Source organism: Coregonus clupeaformis, chromosome 27 (assembly GCF_020615455.1).
Source record: "Coregonus clupeaformis isolate EN_2021a chromosome 27, ASM2061545v1, whole genome shotgun sequence".
Lineage (NCBI taxonomy): Eukaryota > Metazoa > Chordata > Actinopteri > Salmoniformes > Salmonidae > Coregonus > Coregonus clupeaformis.
In genome coordinates, this window is record NC_059218.1 from 5392975 (window position 1) to 5404782 (window position 11808).

Genomic DNA, 11808 nt, shown 5'->3' on the forward strand with positions numbered 1-11808 from the left:
TGTTGAACGGAGATCAGCAGATATGACAAAGGTGGAGTGTATTGTTGAAATGAGAGCAGGAGAGCACAAGTAGCCGAGTTTGTTGTTGGAATGAGAGCAGGAGACAGAAGGTGGAAGTGTGTTGTTGGAATGAGACAGGAGAGCAGTGACAAAGAATGAGTGTATTGTTGGAACGAGAGTTAAGGAGAAAACAAGGAGGTGTTGTTGTTGGAATGAGAGCAGGAGAGCAGGAGAAAGAAGGAGTGTGTTGTTGGAATGAGAGCAGGAGAGCAGGAGAAAGATGAGTGTGTTGTTGGAATGAGAGCAGGAGAACAGGACAAAGGTGGAGTGTGTTGTTGGAATGAGAGCAGGAGAATTGTGACGGTGGTTGTATTGTTGGAATGAGACAGGAGGAGCAGAAAGAAGGAGTGTGTTGTTGGAATGAGAGCAGGGAGAGAGAAAAAAGGAGTGTATTGTTGGAATGAGACTGCAGGATAAGAAGGCCGAGTGTGTTGTTGGAATGAGAGCAGGAGAAAAGAAGGAGTGTGTTGTTGGAATAAATGCAGAGAGCAACACAAAGGTGGAGTGTGTTGTTGGAACGAGAGGGATTCAGGAGAAAGGTGGAGTATGTTGTTGGAATGAGAGCAGAGAGCATGAGAAAGAAGGAGTGTGTTGTTTGGATCAGACAGGAGATCAGGACCGAAAGGATTATATTGTTGGAATCGAGATCAGGAGAAGCAGAAAGAAGTAGGTGTGTTGTTGAAATGAGGACAGGAGAGCAGGAGAAAGAAGGAGAGTGTTGTTGGAATGAAAAGTGAGAGCAGAGGGTGGAGTGTGTTGTTGGAATGACCAAGCAGGAGAGCAGGAGAAAGGAGGTGTGTTGTTGGAACATTGAGGAGCAGGAGAGCAGGACAAAGGTGGAGTGTGTTGTTGGAATGAGAGCAGGAGAGCAGGAGAAAGGTGGAGTGTGTTGTTGGAATGAGAGCAGGAGAGCAGGAGAAAGAAGGAGTGTGTTGTTGGAATGAAAGCAGATGAGCAGGAGAAAGAAGGAGTGTGTTGTTGGAATGAGAGCAGGAGAGCAGGACAAAGAAGGAGTGTGTTGTTGGAATGAGAGCAGAAGAGCAGGACAAAGAAGGAGTGTGTTGTTGGAATGAGAGCAGGCTGAGAAAGGTGGAGTGTGTTATTTGGAATGAGACAGGAGAAACAGGACAAAGGTGGAGTGTATTGTTGGAATGAGAACAGGAGAGGCAGGAGAAAGGTGGAGGATGTTGTTGGAATGAGAGCAGGAGTTTGGAATGAGACAAAGGTGGAGTGTGTTGTTGGAAATGAGAGCAGGAGAGCAGGGACAAAAGGTGGAGTGTGTTGTTGGAATGAGAGCAGGAGAGCAGGAGAAAGGTGGAGTGTATTGTTGAAAATGAGAGCAGAGGAGCAGGACAAAGGTAGAGTGTGTTGTTGGAATGAGAGCAGGAGAGCAGAGAAAGGTGGAGTTGTATTTTGGAATGAGAGCAGATGAGCAGGAGAAAGCCGATGGAGTGTGTTGTTGGAATGAGAGCAGGGAGAGCAGGACAGAGTGGAATGTGTTGTTGGGGAATGAGAGCAGAAGAGCAGGAGAAAACGAGTGTGTTGTCGGAATGAGCAGAAGAGCAGGAGGTGTGTTGTTGGAATCGAGAGCAGGAGAGCAGGAGAAAGGAGGAGTGTGTTGTTGGAAACGAGAGCAGAGACAGGAGAGTGTGTTGTTGGAATGAGAGCAGGCGAGAAAGAAGGAGTGTGTTGTTGGAATGAGATCAGGAGAAAGCAGGACAAAGAAGGAGTGTGTTGTTGGAATGAGACAGGAGAGCTGGACAAAGAAGGAGTGTGTTGTTGCAATAACAGCAGAGAAAGATGGAGTGTGTTGTTGGAATGAGACAGGAGAGCAGGACTGGATGTGTTGTTGGAATGAGAGGGACAGGAGATGGTTGGAAGACGCAAGAATGAATGTGTTGTCGGAATGACAGCAAGGAGAGACGAGTTGAGTGTGTTGTTCGAATAAGAAGGCGAGCAGGAGAAAGGTGGAGTGTGTTGTTCGGACATGAGATTAAGGAGAACCGGGCGAGTGCGGATGTGGTTGTTGGAATGATATCAGGAGCGAAACGCCAGGTGTGTGTTGGAATGGAGACAGAAAGATCAGACAAAGGGATGTTTTGTTCGGAACGAGTGGCCCGGAGTTATGACAGGGTAGTGTGTTGTTCGATATCAGGAGAAGAAACGTGTGTGTTGTATGAATGATATCAGGAGATGCGACGTTGTATGAGTGTGTTGTCTGAAATGACCTTGGAGCAGGCCAAGTGATGTGTTGTTGGAATGACATGGCGAAAAATTACGTGTTGGTTGGAATGAGAGCACGAGAGCAAGACAAATATGGAGTGTGTTGTTACAATGAGAGCAGGAGAGCAGGACAAAGATGGAGTGTGTTGTTGAAATTAGAGCAGGAGAGACAGGAGAAAGAATGGAGTGTGTTGTTGGAATAAGAGCAGGAGAGCAGGACGAAGGTGGTGGTGTGTTGTTGGAATGAGAGCAGAGAGCAGGGAGAAAGAGTAGTGTGTTGTTGGAATGGAGCAGGAGAACAGGACAAAGGTGGATGTGTTGTTGGAACTTTGAGAGCAGGAGAAAGAAAGGAATGTATTGTTGGAATGAGAGCAGGAGAAGAGAAAGAAGGAGTGTGTTGTTTAAATGAGAGCAGGAGAAAGAAGGAGTGTGTTGTTGGAATGAGATCAGGAGATCAGGAGAAAGGGAGTGTGTTGTTGGAATGAGAGAGCAGGAGAGCAGGGGAAAAAAAAGGTGTAGTTTGTTGTTGGAATGAGGTCAGGAGAGCAAGAGAAAGAAGTAGTGTGTTGTTGGAATGAGAGCAGGAGAGCAGGAGAAAGGAGGAGTGTGTTGTGTTTGGAATGAGAGCAGGAGAGGACAAAGGTGGAGTGTGTTGTTGGAATGAGAGCAGGAGAGCAGGACAAATGGGTGGAGTGTGTGTTGTTGGAATGAGAGCAGGAGAACAGGACAAAGGAGGAGTGGGTGTTGTTGGAATGAGGCAGGAGAGCAGGAGAAAGGTGGAGTGTGTTGTTGGAATGAGAGCAGTAGAGCAGGAGAAAGGTGAGTTTTTGGAATTAGAAGAAAGATGGAATGTGTTGTTGGAATGAGATCATGAGACGGAGAAAGAAGGAGTGTGTTGTTGGAATAAGAGCGCAGAAAGACGGAGTGTATTGTTGGAATGAGAGCAGGAGAATAGGACAGTGGATTGTATTATTGGAATGGAGAGCAGGATAGCAGGAACGAAGTGGAGTATGTTGTTGGAAACGAGACATATGGGAGAATGAAAGGAGTGTATTGTTGGAATGATATCAGGAGAGCCTCGGGACAAGGAGTGTATTGTTGGAATAACAGGCCAATTATGACAGGCGGAGTGTGTTGTTGGACGAGATTGGATGAATGCAGAAAAGGTGAATGTAGTTGTTGGAATGAGAGAGCAGGAGAACAGGAGAAACGGAGTGATATTGTTGGAATGATACAGGACAAAGAAGGATATTTTGTTTGGAATGAGAGCAGGAGAAACAAGAAGTGTGTTGGTTGGAACGAGACAGGAGACAGGACAAGTTAAGGAGTGTTTTGTTGGAATCGAGAGCAGGAGGGCAGGACAAGTTTTGGAGTGTGTTGTTGGAATGACGATCAGGAGCCGAAGATGTGGAGTGTGTTTGTTTGAATGAGATCAGGAGACAGGAGAGGGTGTGTATGTTGAAATTGAGCAGAGAAACAGGAGACAAGAAGGAGTGTGTTGTTGAATGAGAGCAGGAGAGAGGAAAGAAGGAGTGTGTTGTTGGAATGAGAGCAGAGAGCAGGACAAAGGTGGAGTGTAGTTGTTTGGAATGAGAGCAGGGAGCAGGACAAAGATGGGAGCAGTTGTTGTTGGAATGAGAGCAGGAGAGCAGGAGAAAAGGTGGAGTGCTATTGTTGGAATGAGAGCAGGAGAACAAGACAATAGGTGGAGTGTGTTGTTGGAATGAGAACAGGAGAGCAGAGAAAGGTGGATGTGTTGTTGGAATGAGAGCAGGAGAGACAAAGGTGGAGTGTGTTGTTGGAATGAGAGCAGAGAGCAGAGAAAGGTAGAATGTGTTGTTGGAATGAGAGCAGGAGAAAGGAGGAGTGTGTTGTTGGAGATGAGAGAGGAGACAGGAGAAAGGGGAGTGTGTTGTTGGAATGAGAGCAGGAGAACAGGACAAAGGTGGAGTGTGTTGTTGGAATGAGAGCAGGAGAGCAGGAGAAAGGTGGAGTGTGTTGTTGGAATGAGAGCAGGAGAAAGGTGGAGTGTGTTGTTGGAATGAGAGCAGGAGAGCAGGAGAAAGGAGGAGTGTGTTGTTGGAATGAGAGCAGATGAGCAGGAGAAAGAAGGAGTGTGTTGTTGGAATGAGAGCAGGAGAGCAGGACAAAGAAGGAGTGTGTTGTTGGAATGAGAGCAGGAGAAAGAAGGAGTGTGTTGTTGGAATGAGAGCAGGAGACGGACAAAGAAGGAGTGTTTTGTTGGAATGAGAGCAGGAGAGCAGGAGAAAGGTGGAGTGTGTTGTTGAATTGATGAGAACAGGAGAAAGGTGAGTGTGTTGTTGGAATGAGAGCAGGAGAAAGTAGAAATGATGTTGTTGGAATGAGAGCAGGAGAGCAGGAGAAAGAAGGAGTGTGTTGTTTGGAATGAGAGCAGGAGAAAGGAGTGTGTTGTTGGAATGAGAGCAGGAAGGAGAAAGAAGGAGTGTGTTGTTGGAATGAGAGCAGGAGAACAGGAGAAAGAAGGAGTGTGTTGTTGGAATGAGAGCAGGAGAGCAGGACAAAGGTGGAGTGTGTTGTTGGAATGAGAACAGGAGACAGGAGAAAGGTGGAGTGTGTTGTTGAAATGAGAGCAGGAGAACAGGAGAATGAATGAGTGTTTTGTTGGAATGAGGAGCAGGAGAGCAGGACAAAGAAGGAGTGTGTTGTTGGAATCGAGAGCAGGAGAGCAGGACAAAGAAGGAGTGTGTTGTTGGAATGAGAGCAGGAGAGCAGGACAAAGAAGGAGTGTGTTGTTGGAATGAGAGCATGAGAGCAGAGAAAGGTGGAGTGTGTTGTTAGAATGAGAGCAGGAGAACAGGACAAAGGAGGAGTGTGTTGTTGGAATGAGAGCAGGAGACAGGACAAAGGAGTGTGTTGTTGGAATGAGAGCAGAGAGCAGACGATGGAGTGTGTTGTTGGAATGACAGCGGGAGAGACGGGACAAAGGTGAGGATTGTGTTGTTGGAATGAGAGCAGAAGACAGAGAAAGGTGGAATGTGTTTGCCGGAATGATAGCTAGGATACATGAGAAAGCGCGGAGTGTGTTGTTGGAAAGAGACAGAGAGAAATCTGTATGGAAATGGTTGGAGACTGGAATGATATTAGGATAAACACAAAGAACGGATGTGTTGTTGGAATGAGAGCAGAGACAGGACAAAGAAGGAGTGTGTTGTTGGAATGAGAGCAGGAGAGCAGGAGAAAGGTGGAGTGTGTTGTTGGAATGAGAGCAGGAGAGCAGGAGAAAGGTGGAGTGTGTTGTTGGAATGAGAGCAGGAGAGCAGGAGAAAGTGATGTGTTGTTTGAAATGAGAGCAGAGAGCAGAGAAAGATGGAGTGTGTTGTTGGAATGAGAGCAGGAGAGCAGGACAAAGAAGGAGTGTGATGTTGGAATGAGAGCAGGAGCAGGACAAAGAGGATGTGTTGTTGGAATGAAGCAGGAGAGAGGAGAAAGATGGAGTGTGTTGTTGGAATCGACAGCATTGAAAACGACAGGACAAAGGTGGAGTGTGTTGTTGGAATGAGAGCAGAAACGGAGAAGGTAGAGTGTTGTTGGAATGAGAGCAGGAGCAGGTCAAAGTGGAGTGTGTTGTTGGAATCAGGGCAGGAGAGCAGGACAAAGTAGGATGTGTTGTTGGAATGAGAAGAGACGGAGAAAAGAAGGATGTGTTGGAAAAAATGAAAGATCGTAATGAGAGCCGGACAAAGGTGGAGTGTGTTGTTGGAACGAGACAGGAGAACAGGAGAAAGGTGGAGTATGTTGTTGGAACGAGGAGCAGAGAAAGAAGGAACAAGTTTGAGTGTGTTGTTGGAATGAGAGCGAGAGAGAAAACAAGGAGTGTGTGTTGTTGGAATAAGAGCAGGACAGGAGAAAGTGGAGTATGTTTGTTGGAATGAGAGCAGGAGAACAGGACAAAAGGTGGAGTGTGTTGTTGGAATGAGAGCAGGAGAACAGGAAAAGGTGGAGTGTGTTGTTGAAATGAGAGCAGGAAGCAGAAGAAGGAATGTGTTGTTGGAATGAGAGCAGAGAAAGGAGAAAGAAGGATGTGTTGTTGGAATGAGAGCAGGAGAAAGAAGGAGTGTAGTTGTTGGAATGAGAGCAGGAGAGCAGGACAAGAGAAGGAGTGTGTTGTTGGAATGAGAGCAGGAGAGCAGGGAAAGGTGGAGTGTGTTATTGGAATGAGATGCAGAGAGCAGGAGAAAGGTGGAGTGTGTTGTTGGAATGAGAGCAGGAAAAAGGTGGAGTGTGTTGTTGGAATGAGAGCAGGAGAGCAGGAGAAGGAGTGTGTTGTTGGAATGAGACAGAAAGGTGTGTTGTTGGAATGAGAGCAGGAGAGAGCACAAAGTTAAGGAGTATGTTATTGGAATGAGAGCAGGAGAGCAGCACAAAGAACGAGTGTGTTGTTGGAATGAGACATGGAGCATGGAGAAAGAAGGAGTGTGTTGTTGGAATGGCAGGAGAGCAGGAACAAAGTGGATGTGTTGTTGAAATGAGAGCAGGAGAGCAGGACAAAGGTGGAGTGTGTTGTTGGAATGAGACAGGATGAGCAGGGGAACGATAAGGGAGTGTGTTGTTGGAATGAGAGCAGGAGAACAGGACAAAGTGGAGTGTGTTGTTGGAATGAGAGCAGAGAGCAGGACAAAGAAGGAGTGTGTTGTTGGAATGAGAGCAGGAGAGTCAGAGAAAGGTGGAGTGTGTTGTTGGAATGAGAGCAGAGAGCAGAGAAAGAAGGAGTGTGTTGTTGGAATGAGAGCAGGAGAGCAGGAGAAATGGAGTGTTGTTGGAATAGAGCAGGAGAGCATGAAAAGAAGGGAGTGTGTTGTTGGAATGAGAGCAGGAGACAGGAGAAGAAGGAGTGTGTTGTTGGAATGAGAGCAGGAGAGCAGGCAAGGAGTGTGTTGTTGGAATGGACAGGAGAATACAAAGATCGAATGTGTTGTTGGAATGAGAGCAGGGAGAGCAGGAGAAAGAAGGAGTGTGTTGTTGGAATGAGAGCAGGAGAGCTAGGGACAAGAATTGTGTTGTTGGAATGAGAGCAGGAGAGACAGGACAAAGATGGAGTGTGTTGTTGGAATGAGAGCAGCAGATAGGACAAAGTACGAGTGTGTTGTTGGAATGAGAGCAGGAGGCAGGAGAAAGGTGGAGTGTGTTGTTGGAATGAGAGCAGGAGAACAGGACAAAGGTGGAGTGTTGTTGGAATGAGAGCAGGAGAGCAGGAGAAAGGTGGAGTGTGTTGTTGGAATGAGAGCAGGAGAGACAGGAAAAAGGGAGTTGTGTTGTTGGAATGAGAGCAGGAGAGCAGGAAAAGAAGGAGTGTGTTTGTTGGAATGAGAGCAGAGAGCAGACAAAGGTGGAGTGTGTTGTTGGAATGAGAGCAGGAGAGCAGGAGAAGGTGGAGTGTGTTGTTGGAATGTATAGCAGGAGAGCAGGACAAAAGAAGGAGTGTGTTGTTGGAATGAGAGCAGGAGAGCAGGAGAAAGGTGGAGTGTGTTGTTGGAATGAGAGCAGGAGAGCAGGAGAAAGAAGGAGTGTGTTGTTGGAATGAGAGCAGGAGAGCAGGACAAAGAAGGAATGTGTTGTTGGAATGGAGACAGGAGAGAAGGACAAAGAAGGAGTATGTTGTTGGAAACGTTGACAGCAGGAGAAAGGTGATTTGATGAAGAGAGGGAGTGTGTTGCGAATGAGAGCAAGAGCAGGGAACGAGAAGGAAAGAATGTGTGTTGAAATGAGAGGCAGGAGACAGGACAAAGAAGAGTGTGTTGTTGACAATTAAGGAGAATGGACAACAAGAGCAAGGGGAACAACACAAGAAAGAGGAGTGTATTGTTGGAATGAGAACAGGAGAAAGACCAAAGGGATGTGTTGTTGGAATGAGAGCAGAGAGCAGAGGTGATGTGTTGTTGGAATGAAACAGGAAGCGAAGGACAAAGAGAAGGTGTGTGTTGTTGGAATGAGAGCAGGAGAGCAGGACAAAGAAGGAGTGTGTTGTTGGAATGAGACAGGAGAGCGGAGAACGAACAGAGAAGGTGATGTTGTTGGAATGAGAGCGAGCAACGAGAAGGTGAGTGTGTTGTTGGAATGAGACAGGAGAGCAGGACAAAGGTGGGTGTGTTGTTGGAATGAGAGCAGGAGAAAGCAAGGAGTGTGTTGTTGGAATGATAGCAGGAGAGCGGGATCGAAGGAGTGTGTTGTTGGAATGAGACGCAGGAGACAGAAAAGATGAGTGTGTTGTTGGAATGAGAGCGGAGACAGGAAAAGAAGGAGGTGTTGTTGGAATGAGAGCAGGAGAGCATGACAAAGTAGGAGTGTGTTGTTGGAATGAGACAGGAGGCAGGACAAAGGTGGAGTGTGTTGTTGGAATGAGACAGGAGAGCAGGAGAAAGGAGGAAGTGTGTTGTTGGAATGAGAGCAGAGAGCAGGACAAAGAAGGAGTGTGTTGTTGGAATGACAGCAGGAGAGCATGAGAAAGGTGGAGTGTGTTGTTGGAATGAGAGCAGGAGACAGAGAAAGGATGTGTTGTTGGAATGAGAAGAGCAGAAAAGTGATGTGTTGTTGGAATGAGAGCAGATATTAGGACGAAGGGTGGATGTGTTGTTGGAACGAGACAGAGACAGACAAAGGTGGATGTGTTGTTGGAATGAGAACAGGAGATCAGGAGAAGGTGGAGTGTGTTGTTGGAATGAGAGCAGGAGACAGGACAAAGGTGGAGTGTGTTGTTGGAATGAGAGCAGGAGAAAGCAGCACAAAGGTGGAGTGTGTTGTTGGAATGAGAGCAGGAGAGCAGGAGAAAGGTGGAGTGTGTTGTTGGAATGAGAGCAGGAGAGCAGGAGAAAGGAGGAGTGTGTTGTTGGAATGAGAGCAGAAGAGCAGGACAAAGAAGGAGTGTGTTGTTGGAATGAGAGCAGGAGAGCAGGACAAAGAAGGAGTGTGTTGTTGGAATGAGAGCAGGAGAGCAGGACAAAGAAGGAGTGTGTTGTTGGAATGAGAGCAGGAGATCAGGAGAAAGAAGGAATGTGTTGTTGGAATGAGAGCAGGAGAGCAGGAGAAAGGTGGAGTGTGTTGTTGGAATGAGAGCAGGAGAGCAGGACAAAGGTGGAGTGTGTTGTTGGAATGAGAGCAGAGAGGAGAGGGAACGAGAAGGAGAAAGAGAGTGTAGCGTTGTTGGAATGAGAGCAGGAGAGCAGGACAAAGGTGGAGTGTGTTGTTGGAATGAGAGCAGGAGAGCAGGACAAAGAAGGAGTGTGTTGTTGAACGAATGAGAGCAAGGGAGAGCAGGAGAAAGGTGGAACCGCAGTGTGTTGTTGGAATGAGAGCAGGAGAGCAGGAAGAAAAGGTGGAAGTGTGTTGTTGGAATGAGAGCAGGAAGAGCAGGAGAAAGGAGGAGTGTGTTGTTGGAATGAGAGCAGGAGAAAGGACGAAAGGAGTTGTTGTTGGAATGAAGCTTAGGACTGAAAGATGTGTTGTTGGAATGAGAAAACAGGAGAGCCGGAAAAGAAGGAGTGTGTTGTTGGAATGATGCAGAGACAGAGAGCGTGACAGTGTTGTTGGAATGAGATCAGAGAGCAGAGAAAGAGGTGTGTTGTTGGAATGAGATCAGAGACAGGACGAAAGAACGGAGTGTGTTGTTGGGAATGAGACAGACGAGAAAGGAGTGTGTTGTTGGAACGAGGTGATACAGAGAAAGAATGGTATGTGTTGTTGGAATGAGAGCAGGAGAGCAGGAGAAAGAAGGAGGTGTGTTGGAATGAGAGCAGGAGAGCATACGAAAGGGATGATGTGTTGCTGGAAACGAGAACATGGAGAACGAAGACAAAGTTGGAGTGTGTTGTTGGAATGAGAACAGGAGAGCAGGAGAAAGGTGGAGTGTGTTGTTGGAATGAGAGCAGGAGAGCAGGACAAAGGTGGAGTGTGTTGTTGGAATGAGAGCAGGAGAGCAGGACAAAGTTGGAGTGTGTTGTTGGAATGAGAACAGGAGAGCAGGAGAAAGGTGGAGTGTGTTGTTGGAATGAGAGCAGGAGAGCAGGACAAAGGTGGAGTGTGTTGTTGGAATGAGAGCAGGAGAGCAGGAGAAAGAAGAGTGTGTTGGTGAAAGAACAAGAGAAAAGTGTTGTCAGGAAACAGAAAGTGAGATGTGTTGTTGGGAAGACGAGCAGGAGAACATGACAAAGGATGGGTGTGTTGTTGGAATGAGAGCAGAGAACAGGATCGGAAAGAAGGAGTGTGTTGTTGGAATGAGAGCAGGAGAGCATGACAAAGGTGAGTGTGTTGTTGGAATGAGAGCAGGAGAGCAGGAGGAAGGAGTTGTTGTTGGAATGAGACAGAGAGCAGGAGAAAGGAGAGTGTTGTTGGAATGAGAGCAGGAGAAAGACGAAAGGTTGATGTGTTGTGAAACGAGAGCAGGAGATTAGGACAAAGACGAGGAGTGTGTTGTTGGAATGAGACAGGAGATCAGGAGAAAGGAGTGTGTTGTTGGAATGACAGCAAGGAGACAGACAAAGTGGAGTAAGTGTTGTTGGAATGAGAGCAGGAGCAGGACAAAGGTGGAGTGTGTTGTTGGAATGAGCAGGAGACAGGACAAAGATGGAGTGTGTTGTTGGAATGAGAGCAGGAGAGCAGACAAAGTGGAGTGTGTTGTTGGAATGAGAGCAGGAGAGCAGGAGAAAGGTGGAATGTGTTGTTGGAATGAGAGCAGGAGAGGCAGAGACAATTTGTGTTTTGAATGTGCAGGAGAGCAGGAGAAAAGTGGAGTGTGTTGTTGGAATGAGAGCAGGAGACAGAAATGAGTGTGTTATTTGAATGAAGCAGAAAGCAGCAAAGAAGGAGTGTGTTGTTGGAATGAGAGCAGGAAGCAGGACAAAGGGAGTGTGTTGTTGGAATGACAGCAGGAGAAGGCACGAAAAAGGTGGAGTGTGTTGTTGAACAACATGAAACAGGAAGCAGGAGAAAGAAGGAGTGTGTTGTTGAAATGAAAGCAGGAGAAGAAAAAGTAGTGTGTTGTTGGAATGAGAGCAGGAGAGCAGGAGAAGTGAGTGTGTTGTTGGAATGAGAGCAGGAGAGCAGGACAAAGAAGGAGTGTGTTGTTGGAATGACAGCAGGAGAGCAGGAGAAAGGAGGAGTGTGTTGTTGGAATGAGAGCAGGAGAGCAGGAGAAAGAAGGAGTGTGTTGTTGGAATGAGACCAGGAGAGCAGGAGAAAGAAGGAGTGTATTGTTGGAATGAGAGCAGGAGAGCAGGACAAAGAAGGAGTGTGTTGTTGGAATGAGAGCAGGAGAAAAGAAGCGATTGTGTTGTTGGAATGAGAGCAGGAGAGCAGGACAAAGAAGGAGTGTGTTGTTGGAATGAGAGCAGAGAGCAGGAGAAAGAGGAGTGTGTTGTTTGGAATGAGGCAAGGAGAGCAGGAGAAAGGTGGAGTGTGTTGTTGGAATGAGAGCAGAAGAAAGAAGAGTGTGTTGTTGGAATGAGACAGGAGAAAGAAGGAGTGTGTTGGAATGAGAGCAGAGAGCAGGAC